The following is a 5,124-nucleotide window of genomic DNA, read 5'->3' on the forward strand; positions in this document are numbered from 1 at the left end:
ATAAAGTAAAATAGTTTTCTGACACAGGGGGGAGATAGAGGAGGGGAGGGTCGTTCCACTTCAAACAGACATAGGAACCCCCAAACATTAGAAAATAAAAATCGAACAAAAAGTATAGAAAAGGAAGAATGATTTCAATGATTCAAATCACATAAACACGTTGGGGCCTTCTTGACCACATTGTGGTCATGGCCAAATGTCCCTACTGCCGACGTGTCCACAATATGGGCATTTTTTGTTCAATGTTCAAAGATTTTTAGAAAGTCAGGGAATTGGGCTAGGGGGCTACTCTCTTCGGCTTTAGGTAGGAGAAACCTGTAAGAATTCCAGGCAATTCCAGGTTACAGGTCAGACGGCTCCTTTAGCCCCTACCAAGGCAATGACCACAACGTGGACAGCCCGGCATCAGGGACCGGCGGATTTGAGGGCCTGGCCGTCGTAGGGCATAAAAAGCGGCCGATATGCCCACTGTGCGGTCATCCCGGCAGGAGGGGAGTGCAGCAGTCCTCGCCATGTCCACAGTGTGGTCAGGCCGGCACACGGGACAGTCAGGACCATGTCCACAATGTGACCAGCTCGGCAGGGGGGACCGACACTTCATGACCACAATGTGGCCAAAGCGGCAGCTCGGACCGACACTTCATGACGACAATGTGGTCAGGCCGGCAAGGGGGGACCGGCATTTCATGACCACAATGTGGTCAGGCTGGCAGGGGGGACCGCACTGTAAAAAATCAGTCTTGGATACGGAGCCTGTCACGGCGTTCCGTACCTCACTTTCGGAAGTGATTTTCGAAAGCGGTTCGGAGATTTGCCGTACATGGCCACCGCACCAACGAGTTTTACATGGGCTAGCATAGGGAATGGGGTACGGAACGAAGTAACAGACTCCGTACTCAAGACGAAGACCTTGGGATCAAAATTAGCAGGACTTTTTCGTACCTTTCCGTACCCACGTTTTTTTTTTAACATGGGCTCTTATGGGAAGAGGGTACGAAACCCAAGGTACGGAGACACCGTTGGTTAAGTAAACGGCATATTTCCGTATGGGCGACCGTGATTATTTTTTACACACAGTTAAAGTCTTACGAAGCAAAATGCCAAATGCTTCGGGTGCGGGGGCGGGCCTGTGCCGGTGTCGGGGATGCCTGCCGCAGGCTGTAATCGGATGCGGCCCCACCTGACAGGTCTACGTTGAGGCGTGTGTCGCGGCGCGCTGCGCAAACAGAAAGAAATTTAGACTATGATGTAAATCCACTGTATCGACACCGTAAAGATGTGACTTTTTTTACACTTACACCAAACGCATAGCTGTCTTATACTTGCTTCTTTTCTTACAATGTCTTACTCTTTCCTCATACCGTCGCACATAATTACCACAAAGAGTAGACTCTGAATGTCAAGGGATATTTTTCTTCATTTCGAGATGCGTCTGTGTTCCCCTCTTGCGAACCAGGAGCAGAGACAATTTTTTTATCTGTTGCCAGGCAGTTTCGTTTTATTTTGTCCAGCGTAGATACAAATCGCTAGTAAAACAAGTGTGCATAATTTAAACGCCAACTCGCGCAAGTTGTGATTTTAAACATTACATGGTGTTTCATCTCAAGTTGCACACTCGGACACACACAAACCTACAGGAACCATATGGTGTGCAGCTGCTATACTTTTCGGAAGTGTCGAAAGTTTAAACACCAATTGAAGTTTAACCTAGTTAAACACCACACTGTATTGAGAAAATGCACACTTTAACTTAAACACCAATTGACATGCAACATTAGTTAACATATCACTTAACACTTGTCTTACTTACCAGTGAATTGTCATTACACTTACTTCAAAATTGCAATTTTCGATAAATGCAAGTCGACGAATTTTGTACTGGACGGAAACTGTCCTTTGTCAATAGGAAATATGTCGCTAGACTGTTGCGGCCAGACTGACTGTCATTCATTTGGTGTATAGGAATATGGCGGGAAAAGCGAACCGTGGACCTCCCTCTTGTTTTCTTTTTAAATCTATCACTGATAGAATGCCCGTGTACTGCGCGATCTATCCCATAAAAAGGGGAAAGAGGGCTGTCCAGAAATAACAGGCGATTCACTCAGATTAATTCCGGGAATTACGGGAGCTCGGCGCCTGCAAGACTCAGGGTAGGCCAACCCGCGATACACGCATGCACTGTAAAAAATATGTTTGCCTGCCTGCCAGGCGCTATGAGAGCCTGCTCAACTGACCTGTTGAGGTCCATCATGGCAAATGCTAGACATATAAGTTGGGTGTCCTTTTATCTGGTTATACTTTCACTCAATTCAGGCGTGTGGATTGCATTTTCGCACGGGGCCATGAAGGGGCCATCGCAAGTGGCAAGCGCCGGTAGACTTGACCCTTAAATTGTTTTACCAAGATGTCTACCTGCTATTTGTGATTTTTCTCAATAGTGCTATTTGATATCCACTCCTTTGAGAAAAATTATGTGTAACAACGTATATTGCGATAGTTTGTAAATCTATGCTATCTGGTCAATACTTTTATAGGTTTTTCTAATCCTCGGTACAAGATAAATTCACAGGACAGTTATTAATCTCAAAATTTTAGCCCGTACATCAATATCTTATCTAATTTGCCGCCCAGAAGAACTTACTCCTTCCTTATGTAAGTGAGGCTAGTCTTTTGGGATAGCCGAAACAGATAGGATAGTCTTTCGGGGCAGCAAAACAGATAGGATATTGTTGCACAAACGCGTCGAAATTGTAATAGTTTCAAAAATAGTTTCATGGTGGTAACTGGCTATCGAGCGACAGTCTCATTTCGGATATCCGTTCGATATTATTTGTCTTTCTTCCGATACCTTTTTGACAATCGCTCAAAAGTTCTAGGAAAAAAATGTTATTCTGTTGCAGCAGTCTTCGTCACCCATCTAGCGGAACCCAGCAGTCCCTCTTCATCACAGCGGCACTTGACTTATCTGACCCCGGCCAGCCAGCCTCACTGACCGAAGAGGCCTCCCTCGCAGCCCCTGAGCTGGGCGCTGCCCCCTGCCACCCCCTGTCGCTCCCTGCCGCCCCCTCGGACCGGTGCCGCCTTCTTACGCTGCATGGGAAGCTTGTGATGAATCGGCGTTTAAACCTCGGCGCGGGCTAATCCTGCCTCTTAAAGCCGCATTCTTTACCGTCACTGCTGCTCGCCGCAGAGAGCCGCCCGCCCATTTTATTTTCAAACTATTTCGGAAAACATTTCTCAGGCGGTAGAAATAATAAATTAACAGGCCATTCCAAAGCGTATGGAACTCCGATATAAGCGGATTGAAGACGTCTGTCTTTTTATTGGCAATTTCTTTTTGTTCTGTAGTTGCAGCTTGCTGAACGTCTTAGTTTGCCACATTCAACTGTATAGAGCAGTGGTCGAGAGGTCGATAACTAGTCAACCATGGACCAAGGCGGGTGTTTTACTCGTTTTTCCGAAGTATAACTGATTGTTTACGGATGCGAAATATCGCGTGGATGGTATATACGGGTCAGGGAAGTGGCGCTCGAGTGGTGCGTATATCTTTTTGCCTCAATCAAAAATAATTTTAAAACTTGGGATTGGGAGATGGGGAGAGGGGACAGGACTGGGGCATAGCGCTGGGGGCGCGCGACCTTCCGCCTGTCAAGAGCGCCGTGTGCTAGGCGACAAGCTTTATCTCGCACCCCCACACACGCCCATATCATCAAAGTTATTCTTCTATAAAAAAATAAATTATGCTGAAATCGGGACGGGAAATGAAAGCCGTGGCTCGTCGAGACTCAGAGGGGTGGGGTCGGGTAGAGCTCGGGGTGAAGCTGTGATTGAGACGACACCTGCCGCTCCGGGGAGGGGCGGGGTTGGGTGGAGCGGGAGCCGATAGGCATCCAGGGCACGTGACGCCCTTTTGAGGCCTTCTGGCGAGGCGGGGCCGGTCACCGCCTTGTCAAAGATCAGAGAGCAGCTCCAACAGGCGCCTTGCCTTTGTCCGTGTGCAGCACCAGTTCAAAAGGCGTGGGGGGGGGGGTGCGGCGGGGATTACTTTTAATTCACCCGGGTATGTCTTAATGCTCCGCGGTCCTGAACTAAATCTTCATCTTTTTCTCGTCAAGAACAGCTAATTGCGATTTTCCTTTCCTTTTTTGTGTCGGGTGTCGCTGCGCGGTAATGGGGGGCAGATGTCAGCCTGCAGTAATGGCGCCCCCCCCCCCCCCTTCTCCTGCCTCCCGGGCCGTGTCGGTGTCCTCATCCTTTGATTACGGCACCGCCCGCCGCCGCTGCTGATAAGTTTCGTTTCGGTGTGGAGGATAAAGAAAAGGAATGGCAAGGGAAATAATTAGAGACTATCGGGGGCGTGGCACGGCTCTGGGCGGGCCTGGGCCCTGGTCCTCATTACCAACTTGTCTTTACGATAAATAATTTGGCCCACTGAGGTCCTGCTGGCTCGTCCTGGATATCCCTTTTATATTGCCTTTTTCCTCATCATTATTAATCCCCTTTTTTTTCTTTCCCTGCTGCCCGCGCTGCCTTCCGCGGGAAACGCCGCTGGCGGAGTGGGCTGGGCTCTCTGCTGGTGTCGGTGTACCCAATCGGACCGCTGTTCGCGGAAAATAAACTAAACCCCATCGGCTGCTGTTCCATTTGCAGCTCGCCTGGCATTGATGTGCGCGCGGTGTCACCTATTAGCGAAATGAAATCAGCACTGCGTGCGTGACCCCACTCCGCCCCGCCCACACCCCGCCCACACCCCGCCACTCCCGCCACCCCCGCCTGTGCACGGCGGGCGCTGAAAAGAACCAAGTTGTACGAAGCGCCGGTCTGAGTTTGCTCGGGCGGCGCGCTGAATAAGCGAAGCTTACAAGAAGCCGCGCGGGGGGAGCCGCGGGAGAGCGGGAGCCACGTCCGGCAGCCAACAATCGCTTCATCAATCACTATTGGGTGCCGCAGAGCAGCGCAGCGCGCAGCCCCGGGACCCGCACAGCCGCGCACAGCCGCGCAACGCCGCAAGGAAAGTTATTACTGGCTGCTGTGTGTTGACCGCGTCAGGTGGGCGGCGGGGCGCCCCGAGCAGTCGGCAGCCCAGGGCGGATGGGGAGCGCTCAGTCGCGTTTTTATGTTTTC

General features: G+C 50.4%; 1 protein-coding gene across 1 annotated transcript in view; it reads left to right on the top strand.

Annotated features, from left to right (window-relative positions):
* Positions 1-3,196, top strand: part of LOC113217703 (uncharacterized) — a 32,244-nt gene extending 29,048 nt beyond the window's left edge. The window contains exon 7 of the mRNA XM_026437722.2: positions 2,901-3,196. The gene's annotated coding sequence lies outside the window, so the exon portion shown is untranslated. The remainder of the gene's footprint in view (positions 1-2,900) is intronic.
* The last annotated feature ends 1,928 nt before the right edge of the window (positions 3,197-5,124 follow it).

The sequence above is a fragment of the Frankliniella occidentalis genome, unplaced genomic scaffold (assembly GCF_000697945.3).
Source record: "Frankliniella occidentalis isolate FOCC.00 unplaced genomic scaffold, Focc_3.1 Scaffold22, whole genome shotgun sequence".
NCBI classification, from domain to species: domain Eukaryota; kingdom Metazoa; phylum Arthropoda; class Insecta; order Thysanoptera; family Thripidae; genus Frankliniella; species Frankliniella occidentalis.